General features: G+C 38.0%; 1 non-coding gene across 1 annotated transcript; it reads left to right on the top strand.

The window, feature by feature from the left end:
* The first annotated feature begins 4,356 nt into the window (after nucleotides 1–4,356).
* Nucleotides 4,357–4,464, top strand: LOC112793806 (small nucleolar RNA R71). The gene has a single exon (XR_003198497.1). It is a non-coding gene; the product is annotated as a small nucleolar RNA R71 (small nucleolar RNA).
* The last annotated feature ends 11,691 nt before the right edge of the window (nucleotides 4,465–16,155 follow it).

The raw sequence follows: 16,155 nt of genomic DNA, 5'->3' as shown, positions 1-16,155 counted from the left end.
AGCTACTTTATGAGTCTTGGCCGTGGCCCTAAACACTTTGTTTTCCAGTATTACCACCTGATACATAAATGCCACAGACACATAACTAGGTGGACCTTTTCAGATTGTGACTCAGGTTTGCTAAAGTCCCCAGTTAGAGGTGTCCAGAGCTCTTAAGCACACTCTTTTTGCTTTGGATGACGACTTTAACCACTCAGTCTCAAGCTTTTCACTTGGACCTTCATGCCACAAGCACATGGTTAGGGACAGCTTGATTTAGCCGCTTAGGCTTGGATTTTATTTCCTTGGGCCATCCTATCCATTAATGCTCAAAGCCTTGGATCCTTTTTACTCTTGCATTTTGGTTTTAAGGGCTATTGTCTTTTTCTGCTTGCTTTTTCTTTTTCTTTCTTTTTCTTTTAATTTTTGCCACTTTTTTCACTGCTTTTTCTTGCTTCAAGAATCAATTTCACGATTTTTTAGATTATCAATAACATTTCTCTTTGTTCATCATTCTTTCAGAAAACAAAAAGTATTGCCACCACATCAAAATAATTAAACTAATTTCAAGATAAAATTTGAAATCCAAGTACTTCTTGTTCTTTTGTAATTAAGCACATTTTTCATTTAAGAGAGGTGAAGGATTCATGGAATTATTCATTGCTTTAAGACATAGACACTAGACACTAATGATCATGTAATGAAGACACAAACATAGACAAACATGAAGCTCAAAAATCAAAAATAGAAAGATAAATAGACAAGGAGATTAAAGAATGAGTCCACCTTAGTAAGGGTGGCGTCTTCCTCTTGAAGAACCAATGGAACGCCTATTCTCCTTTATGTCTATTCCTTGCCTTTGTTGCTCCTCCCTCATAGCTCTTTGATCTTCTCTAATCTCATGGAGAATGACGGAGTGCTCTTGGTGCTCTACCCTCAGTTGGTCCATGTTGTAACTCAAGCCTTCCAAGGAGGTGTTGAGTTGTTCCCAATAGTTATGTGGAGGAAATTACATCCCTTGAGGCATCTCAGGGATTTCTTGATGAGGATCTTCCTCATGCTCTTGTTGAGGTCCATGAATGGGCTCTCTTGTTTGCTCTATCCTTTTTTTTTGTGATGGGCTTGTCCTCTTCAATGAGGATGTCTTCTTCTATGTCAATCCCAGCTAAATTGCATAGATGACAAATAAGATGAGGAAAGGCTAACCTTGCCAAGGTGGATGACTTGTCAGCCACCTTGTAGAGTTCTAGAGGTATGATCTCATAAACTTCCACTTCCTCTCCAATCATGATACTATGGATCATGATGGCCCGATCCACAGTCACTTCAGATTGGTTGCTAGTAGGAATGATGGAGCGTTGGATAAACTCCAACCATCTTCTTGCCACAGGCTTAAGGTCCGGTCTTCTCAATTGAACCGGATTGCCTCTTGAGTCTCTTTTCTATTGAGCTCCTTCCACACATATGTCCATGAGGACTTGGTCCAACCTTTGATCAAAGTTGACCCTTCTAGTGTAGGGGCATGCGTTTTCTTGCATCATTGACAAGTGGAACACCAACCTTACATTTTCCGAACTGAAATCTAAGTATTTCCCCCGAACCATTGTAAGCCAATTCTTTGGATTCGGGTTCATACTTTGATCATGGTTCCTAGTGATCCATGCATTAGCATAGAACTCTTGAACCATTAAGATTCCGACTTATTGAATGGGATTGGTAAGAACTTCCCAACCTCTTCTTCGGATTTCATGTCGGATCTCCGGATACTTATTTTTCTTGAGCATGAAAGGGACCTCAGGGATCACCTTCTTCTTGGCCACAACTTCATAGAAGTGGTCTTGATGGACTTTTGAGATCAATCTCTCCATCTCCCATGACTCGGAGGTGGAAGCTTTTGTCTTCCCTTTCCTCTTTCTAGAGGTTTCTCCGGCCTTAGGTGCCATAAATGGTTAGGGAAAAACAAAAAGCAATGCTTTTACCACACCAAACTTAAAAGGTTTGCTCATCCTCGAGTAAAAGAAGAAAGAAAGAAGAGAAAGAAGAATAAAATGGAGGAGATGGAGGGTTATAGGTGGTTCGGCCAAGACGGGGGAAGGGTGTTTGTGTTGTGGGAATATGAAGGAGTAGTGAGGGGTTTATATAGGGGAAGAGTGTTGTGGGAGGGAAGGTGGGGATCCTGTGGGGTTCACAGATCCTGAAGGATCAAGGATTTATCATCCCTGCTCCTATTAGGTGTGTAAACGCCTTTGCTATGCAATCCTGGCGTTTAACGCCAGACTGCTGCTTGTTTCTGGTGCTAAACGCCAGCTTTTATTCCTTTCCTGGCGTTAAACGCTAGGATGCAACCTGTTTCTGGCGTTTAACACTAGATTGTAGCCTGTTTCTGGCATTTAACGCTAGTCTGGTGCTTATTTCTGGCGTTTAACGCCCAAAATAGTGCCAGACTGGGCGTTAAATGCCCATTCTGCTACCCTTACTGGCATTTAAACGCCAGTAAGTTGCCCTTCCAGGGTGTGCTATTTTTTATGCTGTTTTTGATTTTTCTTTAATTTTTGCAGTTGTTTTTGTGACTCCACATGATCATCAACCTAAAAAAAATGAAATAACACAGATAAATAAAAATTGGGTTGCCTCCCAATAAGCGCTTCTTTAATGTCAATAGCTTGACAGTGAGCTCTCATGGAGCTTCACAGATATTCAGAGTATTGTTGGGACCTCCCAATACCAAACTTAGAGTTTGAATGTGGGGGTTCAACACCAAACTTAGAGTTTGGTTGTCCTCCTAACCCCAAACTTAGAGTTTGACTGTGGGGGCTCTGTTTGACTCTGTATTGAGAGAAGTTTTTCTTGCTTCCTCTTCATGGTTACAGAGGGAGATCCTTGAGTTTTAAATACAAGGTAGTCCTCATTCAGTTGAAGGACCAACTATCCTTTGTCCACATCAATAACAGCTCTTGCTGTGGCTAGGAAGGGTCTTCCAAGGATGATGGATTCATCCTCATCCTTCCCAGTGTCTAGGATTATGAAATTAGTAGGGATGTAAAGGCCTTTGACCTTTACTAGCACGTCCTTTACCTGTCCATAAGCCTTTTTCATAGATTTGTCTGCCATCTCTAATGAGAATGTGGTAGCATGTACCTCAAAGATTCCCAGTTTCTCTATTACAGAGAGTGGCATTAAGTTTATGCCTAACCCCAGGTCACACAGAGCCTTCTCAAAGGTCATGGTGCCTATGGTACAGGAAATTAGGAATTTACTAGGATCCTGTTTCTTTTGAGGAAAAGTGTGCTGAACCTAGGTATTCAGTTCATTAATGAGCAATGGAGGTTCATCTTCCCAAGTCTCATTACCAAATAGCTTGGCATTCAGCTTCATGATTGCTCCTAAATAATGGGCAACTTGCCCTTTAACAATGTCTTCATCTTCTTTAGAAAATGAATAGTCATCAGAGCTCATGAATGGCAAAAGGAGGCTCAATGGAATCTCTATGGTCTTTAGGTGAACCTCAGATTCCTTAGATTCCTCAATTGGGAACTCTTTTTTTTTCCAGAGGACGTCCCAAGAGGTCTTCCTCACTGGGATTCACGTTCTCCTCCTCCTCTGTGCATTCGGCCACACCAAGTAAGTTTATGGCCTTACACTCTCTTTTGGGGTTCTCTTTTTTATTGCTTGGGAGAGTACTAGGAGGAGTTTCAGTGACTGTTTTACTCACCTGGCCCATTTGTGCCTCCAAATTTCTAATGGAGGACCTTCTTTCATTCATGAAACATATAGTGGCCTTAGATAGATCAGAGACTATGTTTGCTAAGCTAGAGAGACTCTGTTCAGAATTCTCTGTCTGTTGCTAAGAAGATGATGGAAAAGGCTTGCTATTGCTAAACCTGTTTCTTCCATCATTATTAAAGCCTTGTTGAGGCCTTTGTAATCCTTCCAAGAGAAATTTGGATGATTTCTCCATGAGGGATTATGGGTGTTTCTATAGGCTTCACCCGTGTAATTCACCTCTGCTATTGCAGGGTTCTCAGGATCATAGGCTTCTTCTTCAGAAGATGCATCTTTAGTACTGTTGGATGCATTTTGCAATCCATTCAGACTCTAAGAAATCATGTTGACTTGCTGAGTCAACATTTTGTTCTGAGCCAATATGGCATTCAGAGCATCAATTTCAAGAACTCCCTTCCTCTGAGGCGTCCCATTACTCACAGGATTCCTTTCAGAGGTGTACAAGAACTGGTTATTTGCAACCATGTCAATGAGTTCCTGAGCTTCTGTAGGTATTTTCTTCAGGTGAATAGACCCACCTGCAGAGTGGTCCAATGACATCTTAGATAATTCAGACAGACCATCATAGAATATATCCAGGATGGTCCATTCTGAAAGCATGTTAGAAGGACACTTTTTGGTCAGTTGCTTATATCTCTCCCAAGCTTCATAGAGGGATTCACCTTCTTTCTGTCTGAAGGTTTGAACATCCACTCTAAGCTTACTCAGCTTTTGAGGAGGAAAGAACTTGGCTAAGAAAGCCGTGACCAGCTTATCCCAAGAGTTCAGGCTATCTTTAGGTTGAGAGTCCAACCATACTCTAGCTCTGTCTCTTACAGCAAAAGGGAAAAGCATAAGCCTGTAGACCTCGGGATCAACCCCATTGGTCTTAACAGTATCACAGATCTGCAAGAATTCAATCAAGAACTGAAAAGGATCTTCTGATGGAAGTCTATGAAACTTGCAATTCTATTGCATCAGAGAAACTAATTGAGGCTTTAGCTCAAAATTGTTTGTTCCAATGGCAGGAATTGAGATGCTTCTTCCATGGCAGTTGGAATTTGGTGCAGTAAAGTCACCAAGCATCTTCTTTGCACCTCCACCATTGTTATTGGGTTCGGCCATCTCTAATTTTTTTTCGAAAATTTTAGTAAAGTCCTCTTTAGAGTGTTGTATTTTAGCTTCTCTTAGCTTCCTCTTCAGAGTCCTTTCAGGTTTAGGATCTGCTTCAATAAGAATGTCCTTGTCCTTGCTCCTGCTCATATAAAAAAGAAGAGAACAGAAAAGAAGAGGAATCCTCTATGTCACAGTATAGAGATTCCTTTATGTGAGTAGAAGAAGAAAAAAGTAGAAGAGGAAAAATTTGAACACAGAGAGAGAAAAGAAGAGGGTTTGAATTATGAGTAGAAGAGAAGTGTTAGTAATTAAATAAATAAATAGAAGAAGATGAGAGGGAGAGAATTTCGAAAATTATTTTTGAAAAATGGTTAGTGATTTTCAAAAATTAAGAGAAGAAATAAAATTAAAATTAAAATTTGAAACAATTAGTTAATTAAAAAGAATTTTGAAAAACGGTGAGAAATTTTCGAAAATTAGAGAGAGGAAAGTAGTTAGGTAGTTTTGAAAAGGATAAGAAATAGTAAAACAAACAAAAAAAATCAATTAGTTAGTTGAAAAAGATTTGAAAATCAATTTTGAGAAGATAAGAAGTTAAAAAAGATTTTGAAATCAAATTTTAAAAAGATATGATTGAAAAAGATTTGAAAAGGAAATTAAAAAGATTTGATTTTAAAATTAAAATTGATTACTTGACTAACAAGAAACTAAAAGATATGATTCTAGAATTTAAAGATTGAACTTTTCTTAACAAGAAAGTAACAAACTTCAAATTTTTGAATCAATCACATTAATTGTTAGTAAAGTTTTTGAAAAACAATTTAAAAAAAATTCGAAAATATAAAAGAAAAATAAAAAAGATTTGATTTTGAAAAAGTTTTGAAAAGATAAGATTTTTAAAATAGAAATCTTGACTTGACTAACAAGAAACAACTAATTTTAAAATTTTTTGACTAAGTCAACCCAAAGATTTCGAAATTTATGATAGAAATAAGGAAAAGATACTTTTTGATTTTTTTGAATTTTTAATGATGAGAGAGAAAAACACAAAAATGACTTAAAACATAAAAATTTTGGATTAAAACAAAATATGCATGCAAGAACACTATGAATGTCAAGATGAACACCAAGAACACTTTGAAGATCATGATGAACATCAAGAACTTATTTTAAAAAATTTTCAAGAAAAGAAAACATGCAAGACACCAAACTTAGAAATTTTTAATGCTTAGACACTAACAAACTAAAAATGCATATGAAAAACAACAAAAGACACAAAACAAGAAAATTTAAAGATCAAACAAGGAGACTTATCAAGAACAACTTGAAGATCATGAAGAACCTATACATGATTTTTGAAAATTTTTAGAAAATTAAAAAGATGCAATTGACACCAAACTTACAAATTAACTTTAGACTCAATCAAGAAACAAAAAATATTTTTGATTTTATGATTTACTAATTTTTTTGGTTTTTTTCGAAAATAAATTTTGGAAAAACGAAAAAGAAGAAAAATTTTTGAAAGTTTTTTTTAAAATTTTTTGAAAATAAAATAAAGGTTGAAACAAGAAGAAAATTACCTAATCTAAGCAACAAGATGAACCGTCAGTTGTCCAAACTCGAACAATCCCCGGCAACAGCGCCAAAAACTTGGTTTATGAAATTGTGATCTCAATGGTGCCAACAACTTGGTATGCACAATTGTAATATCACGCCTTTTCACAATTTCACATAACTAACCAGCAAGTGCACTGGGTCGTCCAAGTAATAAACCTTACGTGAGTAAGGGTCGATCCCACGGAGATTGTCGGCTTGAAGCAAGCTATGGTCATCTTGTAAATCTCAGTCAGGCGGATTCAAATGGTTTTGGAGTTTTAATAATTAAAAGATAAATAGAACGTAAAATAAAGATAGAGATACTTATATAATTCATTGGTGGGAATTTTAGATAAGTGTATGGAGATGCTTTATCCCTTCTGAATCTCTGCTTTCCTACTGCCTTCATCCAATCCTTCATACTCCTTTCTATGGCAAGCTGTATATTGGGCGTCACCGTTGTCAATGGCTACTTCCCGTCCTCTCAGTGAAAAAGGTCCTCTACGGTTTCCCGCATGGCTAATCAGCTGTTGGTTCTCGATCATGTAGGAACAGGATTTACTATCCTTTTGCGTCTGTCACCACGCCTTACAGTCGCGAGTTTGAAGCTCGTCACATTCATCCCATCCTAGATCCTACTTGGAATACCACAGACAAGGTTTATACTTTCCAAATCTCAAGAATGCTGCCAATGGATTCTAGCTTATACCACGAAGACTCTGATCTTACAGAATGGAAGGCTCTGTTGTCAGGAGAGGCAACCATGCGTCGTGGAACAGGAATCCAAGAGATACACACTCTAGCTTTCGCAGGTAGAATAGAAGTGCTTGTCAGGCACGCATTCATAAGTGAGAATGGTGATGAGTGTCACCGATCATCACATTCATCAGGTTGAAGTGCGAATGAATATCTTAAGAATAAGAATAAGCATGAATTGAATAGAAGAAAGTAGTAATTGCATTAATCCTCGAGGATCAGCAGAGCTCCACACCTTAATCTATAGTGTGTAGAAACTCCACCGTTGAAAATACATAAGTGATAATGGTCCAGGCATGGCCGTGAGGCCAGCCCCCAATGTCTAAGATTGCATAAACTGATCAAAGATAGATACCCAGATAATAAAAGGTCCTATTTATACTAGACTAGTTACTAGGGTTAACAGAAAATAAGTAAATGATGTAGAAATCCACTTCCGGGCCCACTTGGTGTATGCTTGTACTGAGCATTGAAGCTTTCACGTGTAGAGGTCTTCCTTGGAATTAAACGCCAGTTTGTAACTTGTTTCTGGCGTTTAACTATGCTTTGCAACTTGTTTCTGGCTTTTAACGCCAGAATAGGGCAGAAAGCTGGCGTTAAACACCAGTTTGCGTCGTCTAAACTTGGGCAAAGTATGTACTATTATATATTGATGGAAAGCCCTGGATGTCTAATTTTCAACCCAATTAAGAGCATGCCATTGGACTTCTGTAGCTCCAAAAATTCCATTTCGAGTGCAAGGAGGTCAGAATCCAACAACATCAGCAGTCCTTTGTCAGCCTCTGAATCAAATTTTTGCTCAGATCCCTCAATTTTAGCCAAAAAATACCTGAAATCATAGAAAAGCACACAAACTCATAGTAAAGTCCAGAAATGTGAATTTTTCTTAAAAACTAATAAAAATATACTAAAAACTAACTAAATCATACTAAAAACTATATAAAAATAATGCCAAAAGTATATAAATTATCCGCTCATCAATTAGTATTTGCGTGATTTTCTTTTTTCTGGTTCTGGTGGGTTGATGGTGGTGCCTCTCTCTTTTTTAGGTATGGCCCGACGGAGGAGTGAGGGTGTTAGAGCTCCTATGGTCCTAACCGGTGGTGTTCTTTAGACGTATTACTAGGTGACCTCTAATGTATGAGGAAGACCATCCGGGTGATAGAGGCAAATCTCTTGCAGCTCAGTGACTAAGGGGCAATCTGTGAGGGCGCCAATGCAAAGCGTTAGTACGAGTTCGTGCTCCCCGGGGCTGATGAGAGGATTTGCCACATAACCCCTGACTCGCCCCGTGTTGCCGACTGGATGTGTGTGTATAAGTAGATGTTTACGCGGCTAGGGGTACGTCTCCCATTTTCGGAGTTCGTCCGCTACTAAATCGTTGTTCCGTGGGACCGTCTCAGCTGCACCCTAACAGCTGGGCCGCCATTCGAACCTTCTAGTTGGTTTACGAGTACTTGGAGCTTCCAATACGGGTTGATGTATTTTTATTTTACTTTTTGTGTATCGTATCGGCCAAGGAAGGGAAGCACAAAAAGAGGTATGTGTCATTTAGGGCCTAGCCTAACCGACGTATATTTAGCCTGTTTGAGGATTCCTTTCACGGGTTTAAGAGGGAGTGCTTCAAGGTGCGTTATGCTCGGGGGCACCATCCTTCTGGCTAACCCCGAAGGGCGAACGTTGTGGGGCCAGGGCGTCACCCTTACGTGCATCACTTACGAGATGCTTTTTGCTGAAAATAAAGACATTGTTGAGGTCTTGTGGTCGATCTTTGGGGAGTGACCGTTGAATTCCCAGGATGTCATGAGTGACCCAGAGATGTGCCAGACTTATATTGGTGTGTGTTGTCTGAATGTTTATTGATATGTTCCTTCTTCCCAAGTTTAAGACTTACATTTTGCTTTGCTTTTTCTTCTTTTAGTTTATATGGCCGGTGGGTTGACCCAATTGGCAAGGTTGAAGGCCGCTATAGCTCAGGAAGCGGGCTCTGATTCTTCTCTGTAGACTCATCAATCCCGTCCTTAGGTAGAATCCCAGACCATTTCTCAGGAGATGGTTTCAACTAGAAGTGCGAGTCCTGTTTTGCCTAGGCCGGTCACCACTGGCCCTGAGGAGGAGGTAGTCGTGGTTTTAGCTGCTGAGGCGGATCCGTAGCAGAGGAGGTCGGTAGAGGGCAACAGTGGTGAGAACTTGGAGGATTGACCGGTCTTGTCAGTAATGGATTAGAGTTTTGATGCTTCGGCTTTTATTGACTAGTACCTCCTCCCGGGCAACGAGAAGTATTTCCACGACTATGACTCACTGGTTAAGTGAGGTCATCATATCGGGCTCTTCTCTGCACTGCCATTATTGTCCACAAGGCGGAGTCGGTGTTGGCTCAGGTGGGTCTCTTGGATGGAAAGCCTTGCCAATCTCAGGCGGAGGTTGGAAAGCTAAAGGCAGAATTGGAGGCAGTGGAGACAACTCGGCTAAAGGCAACAAAGGATGTCAAGGATGCTGGTGACGAGCTTCTCCGTCTTTCCGAGGTTGAAACTTCTCTCCTCATTTAGCTTGCTAGTGAGCGTAAGCGCTCCTCCAATGCTGAGTCCAAGGCCGTCGTGCTGCTGTTTGAAGTAGAGGCTTTGAGGGCCGAGGTGGCAAAGTTGAAGAAGGAGAAAGGAGAGCTACTGGAAGATGTTAAGGGAGTGATCTCGGTTGTTGAGAAGACTATGAGGGCCTAAGCCCTGGTCCTTGCTCTGGATATAGATGTCTCCATGATGAGGGCGTTCAAGACCGTCAAGGATGGCCATATCCTAGATTTAGAGTGATTTTTCTTTTTAATATGTATAAGTTTGTGGGCTGTTTTTCAGCAAAACCCCCGTTTGTGACTTTGCTTGTTTATTGTTACGGGGCTGTTTAGGCCATTTTACTCGTGTTGTTATTAATATCTTGAGGTCTCTTGGTGGACTGTTTGTAAGTAGTGGGTAGTGTTAGTTTTATTTATGTTGTGGATTTCCGTGTTTTATTTGGCCTCAGGGGTGATCGGTCCCTGGGAGTAGTTGTGTTTAGTTCTTTTTGTTGGATGGGGCAATACTTTTGAAAAAGGAATGAGCTTTATTTAAAGTTTAATTTTGGTTGTCATATGTTCAACCCAATAAAAATAACCGAGAGTATTGCTCCCCAGTTGTTCTCCCTAAGAATTAGAATCAAGTGCTCAGTTATTGATTATGAGATTCACAGAGGTGGGTTGATAAAAAGGCAAGAGATTAAATGACAAGAAAATAAATCAAACAACTAAAGATAACAAATACTAAAAAGAGGTATTCAAGGCAAGGATTGAGAATCAAGGTTCTCTATCGTAGTCGTTAATCATAACACAATAATTAACAAGAGCTAATCCTATTTTGTTATCTCCAACATCGGGAGAAAGTCAAATAAGCCTAGTTAATCCTAATCCATAAGTCATGTTAATGGAAACAAGATCAACTAACAACTCTAGATCACCAATCTAAATTGGGTATTAATGACTCAAGATCGCCTAATTTCTCTTTCCAGCCAAGAATGCTAAAAAACTACTTTAAAACTAAGCCAAGTATATTATCAAACACTTGGTGTACATAAAAGGGAAAACATCGTAAATTACAAGAAATATAAAATCTAAAGCTACCAAATGCAAGATAACAAGAATAATAACTCAATTAAACAATAAGAAACATAAAGCAAAAACATCAACTGCATTAAAGGGAATGAAAATCAACAAGAGTTCATACCATAAAAAGTAACCAAAAAGGAAAATTAATAAGAAGAACTAAGAGAACAAAGATGTAATAACAAGAAATTGCAAGGAAAACTAATTGAAAGCAAGAATTAAAACCTAAATCTAAGAGACAAGTGAACTAAGAACCCTAATTTCTAGAGAGAAGAGGGAGCTTTTCTCTCTAGAACTAACCTAAAGCATGTTTCATACACTACTCTAATTGCTCCCCTTTGTTTTCTCTTGAATTCTACTTGAGATAGCTTCAGAAATGAGTTGGATTTTAATGCAGCTCAGAAATCGCCAGTCACTTTTTCTTTAATGAAGTCACATGCTACTTGTCATGCATACACGTCGCCTTGACAGATTCCCTTTTCACAACTATGCGTGGGTCACGCATACGCATGGCATTGAATTTCACAAATCCTTTTTCTTCATAAATTCTCCATCTTGCATGCTTTTGCTTCACTTCTTTGATCCAATCCTTGCCTTATAAACTCTGAATCACTCAACAAATATATCAAGGTATTGAATGGAATTAAAGTGAATTAAATTTAGCAATTTTAAGGCCTAAAAAGCATATTTTTAATCATTATGCACAATTTAGGGAGAATTATAAAATCATGCTATTTCATTGAATAAATGTGAGAAAAGTTGATAAAATCTACTAAATTCAACACAAGATAAACCACAAAATTGGGGTTTATCAATTCCCTACTAGACCTTCAAAGAACCTATCCTTAATAACCTAGATCAGAGAGATGAAAATTGAAAGAAACCACTGCGCAGATCACTTTAGTGTTGGATCCTTCAATATTCTTCATGCAACAAGCGAAGAAAATCACTCACCACACTTAATCACACTAAAAAATGTACATAAAGCAACTGAAAATTTTGTTTATCAAAAGTTATATAAATTGTCTCACCATATGTGTTTAAATAGGCCCCTAACAAACTAACTAAAAGATAAGATAAGATAACTTAATTTAAATCTCCTAAAAATAAGATAACTAATTTAAATTAGATTTGATCTTATTGGATTATATCAGATTTGATTTAAATTTCAAAATCCTAAAGATATGATAACCAATTTAAATCAGATTTGATCCAATTAGATTAGATCAGATTTGATTTAAATTCAAAATCTATAAAAATACTACTAAGCAAATCAGAAGTAAATCAAATCTTCCAACAAACTCTAATAGCAAAACAAATTAAACTAAATGCCTAAAAAACTTGAAAAATAATAATAATTTAAACCTCTTGCTAAATCTCAAAAGCATTATTGGGCTTATTGCTATCCTGATTTAGCCTAATAGGTCTTATGAGTTGTCAACATTACAACACCACTATTTTTGAGACCAACTCTTAGTCTTCTTGATGCCCAAGACCGGGATGGTATAATTCTTATAGTATTCAGATATTTGAATGTGATGAGTGATAAACCCCAATTTAGTGGTTTATCTTGTGTTGATTTTAGGGGATTTTATCAAATTTTCTCACATTTATTCAATGAAATAGAATGCTTTTATAATTCTCCCTTAATTTGTGCTTAAGTGTAAAAACATGCTTTTTAGGTCTTTAATTTGCTAATTTTAATTCCCCTTTGATTCCACTAGATGCCTTGATTTGTTTGTTAGTGAATTCAGGTTGAAAAGGGCTAGGAATGGATCAAAGGAGTGCAGAGAAAAGCATGCAAAGTGGAGAATCCATGGAAAATCAAGGATTTGGAGTGCATACATCGACGTGGACGCGTGACAGCCGCGTACGCCTGGGAAGCAAAATGCCAGACAACGCGTACGCGAGGCCCATAAGTACGCGTCGCAGCTCGCACGTGACCTCATTAAAGTGAAAATGCCGGGGGCGATTTTTAAGCTTCCCAAGCCCAAATCTAACTGATTTCAGAGATTATTTCATGTAGAATTCAAGATGTGTTAAGGGGGGAGCACTTAGATTTGTGATGATGAGCCTTTAGTTAGTTTTCTAGAGAGAGAAGCTCCCTCTTCTCTCTAGAATTAGGTTAAGATTAGGTTAAATTCTCTTAGATCTAGGTTTAATTTCTTGTTTTTATCTTGTTTTCTTTAAAATTCCTTATTCTATTGTCTTGATTCCCTTAGTTCCCCTTGTTAATCTCTCTTTTTATGCATCTTTTATGTTGTTGCACTCTTGTTGGATTTGGCTTTCCTTTTAACGCAATTGATGTTTTATGTTCCTTTATTTTTCAAGTGAGTTGTTTGTCCTACTTTGGGTAGTGGTAGATTTTATATTTCTTTTCATTTTATTATGCTTTCCTTTTATGCCTTCCAAGTGTTTGATAAAATGCTTGGTTGGATTTTAGAATAGATTTTTGTGTTCTTCGCTTTGAATGGTAACTTAGGTGACCTTGAGTTGCTAATATCCAAATGATTGATAATTGGTGTCCATTGACACTAGCTTTCACTAAGTCAATTAGTGAGTGGCTAGGATTTATGGATTAGGATTGGTAAAGCTCATTTGATTTTCCTTCACTTGTTAGAAGATGACTTAATGGAATTGATCCTTGCAATTATCATGTTGTGGTTAGTGACAAGGATAAAGATCCTTAACCATCAACCCTTGCCAAGACCTTTTTATCATTTGAGTTTCATTTACTTTTTTGTCATTTATGTTTCTTGTCCCTTATCACAAAACCCCAAAATATACATCCCATAACCAATAACATGAACACTTTCCTGCAATTCCTTGAGAGACGACCCGAGGTTTAAATACTTTGGTTATTTTTATTGGGGTTTGTACTTGTGACAAAGAAATTAAATTTTGATTAAGGATTGTTGTTGGTTTAGAACTATACTGGCAATGGGATTTCATTGAGAAATTCTTTACCGACAATTTTCTTACATCAAATTTTTGGTGCCGTTGCCGGGGAGTTGCAAATGTGTACCTTGTTATTGGTTATTGTATATATGTGAATATTGTGAATATGCTTCTCTGTTAATTGTTTCTAGTTTAGGAGTTTGCTTTCATTATATCTTATTAGCTTTTGATTTTATTTTGTCTTTTCACTATGAATTCTTATCATTTTGGCTATGAGTGTGTAATAACTATGTTGTAGGAAATGGGAATTCCAATGACAACATGCATCAAGGATGGAACAATCAAAGATGGGAGGAGCCTCAAGGATTAGATCAACCCTCTTGGGAACAACCTCCACCAATGTACTATGAGCAACAACCATCCTATAATGCATACCAATCTAATGGCTATGGTGGACCTCCTTGTGACTATCAACAACTACCACCATATGCCTATGAACCTCATCCTCAACATAGCCCTCAACCATTCTCACAAACCCTTTTTTGCTAAATACCTTTCTATAACCCTCATGCATCATATAACCAATCACCCGTACCTCATCCTTGTGACTATTATGAGAGGAAACCTATAGAACCACTCATATTCCAATACAATTACTCCCAAGAACCACAAATTTCATATACACCACCTCCATATTTCCACTAAGAAGAACGACCTTCTTATTATGAATCCTTTCTTCTAAACAATGAACCTTCTTATCCACTCCAAGCCCCATTGGATGATTCTCTCACTTTATTACTTTAAGGGCAAAGAGAAATGCAAAGGGAGACACTAGAATTTGTGGCTACCTTGACCATGGTAGTAAACACTTTGGTCTCCCGATACTCATGTACTCAAAGTACTTTCATGTCCACATGTGAAGAATCAAATGAAGAGTTTAGCGTGAAGGAGAGATTAGAAACTCTGGTGGAGGATGAGGAATGCGATTTTGTGTTGGAAAAATTGGAAGAAGCTGTAATTATTGAAGAGGAAGAAGTGGTTGAAGACTTAGGAGATGCAGAACCTCCATGGGAATCTCAAGACATAGAACCTCCCTCCAAGAAGCTTGAAATTTATGTTGAGAAGAGTGTACAACCTCCAAAGCATATCATAGTGGGAGACTTTGAAGAGGTTGATCAAGAGATAGATTCAATCATTGATGAGTTCTTATCTACAATTGAATCCTCTCCCATTGGACTTGACATAGGGATTAAAGAGGAAGAGGTTGAAATTAAAGAAGCTTGCCTAGAGGTGGAAGTTGTCAAGGAATAACACAAGGGAGTGGAGCTTGTAAGGACATTAGAGACACCTCTCCCCAAGCCATCACCATCCATCCTTTCATTCAAATGGGTAAATCTCTTATCTCTAAGCTTCATTATCCCTTTTGAATATGGTTTGCTTGAGACGGACGGTCAACTTAGAGCTCTTTGTGGCTTTAAGAGCAAAAGGGAGATGGTTAGTGGTTGGAAACATCACTCTAGGTTCATGATGGTTGCATGTTCAAAGTTTGATTGCAAAGTTTGATGTAGAGCTAGATTACTTGGGTCTAGGAGGATGTTTGGTTGCTTAAGTGAGAATTCTAAGGTCATGCCACCTGGATGGAATCATGATGATCAACTTGAAGACGAGTTTAAAAAAAGTGTGAGATCCCGGATTACAAGAGGAGGATCAACTTTGGGAGCTCATGATTTGTGAAGAACTCCATCAAAGTTTGGAGCTATTAATCTTGAATGATGGAGCTTATTGGAAGTACAAGCATTGGTGGATGTTCAAGGATGGATTCAAGCACAAGCCACCTTGATGAGAGCTCTGACGTTAGGATTTTTGTCAGTAAAGAATTTCATAAAAACAGTCGCGTTGTAGATATAGTCTCTAAACCGACAGAAATCCCTTCGTACAAACGTTTTGGTTGTCACAAGTAACAAACCCCTTTTAAAATTGATAACCGAGTATTAAACCTCGGGTCGTCTTCTCAAGGAACTGCGAGGAAGGTATGTTCTTATTATTGGTTATGAGTTTGTAAATTGGGGTTTTGGAAGTAAGGTGGGAATATGTTATATGACAAATAATATAAATGGCAATTAAAAATGAATAAATACTGTAAAGCAAACTTTTGGGCAAGGTATGAGAAATTGGAGGTCCAACGTAGTTATCTCTCTCAACTATAAGAAAAGTTGAATCTAAACTCCACTTGGTCAACCTTTACTAAAGCAAAGGAAAGTCAAGGGACTAATTAAATTGAACTTTGAATCCTATTTATTTTCTAAGAAAAGGTTGGGATTACTTAAGTTCAGCTCAATTAGCAAGATAACGATTATCAAATATGTTGAGTTACTGATTTCTTAACCAAAACCAAAAGGGGAAAAAGTAAAATTGCTAGA

This window comes from Arachis hypogaea, chromosome 3 (genome assembly GCF_003086295.3).
Source record: "Arachis hypogaea cultivar Tifrunner chromosome 3, arahy.Tifrunner.gnm2.J5K5, whole genome shotgun sequence".
In the NCBI taxonomy this organism is placed as follows: domain Eukaryota; kingdom Viridiplantae; phylum Streptophyta; class Magnoliopsida; order Fabales; family Fabaceae; genus Arachis; species Arachis hypogaea.
Note: the sequence above shows the minus strand (reverse complement) of the source record. Positions and strands in the feature narration are given on the sequence as shown.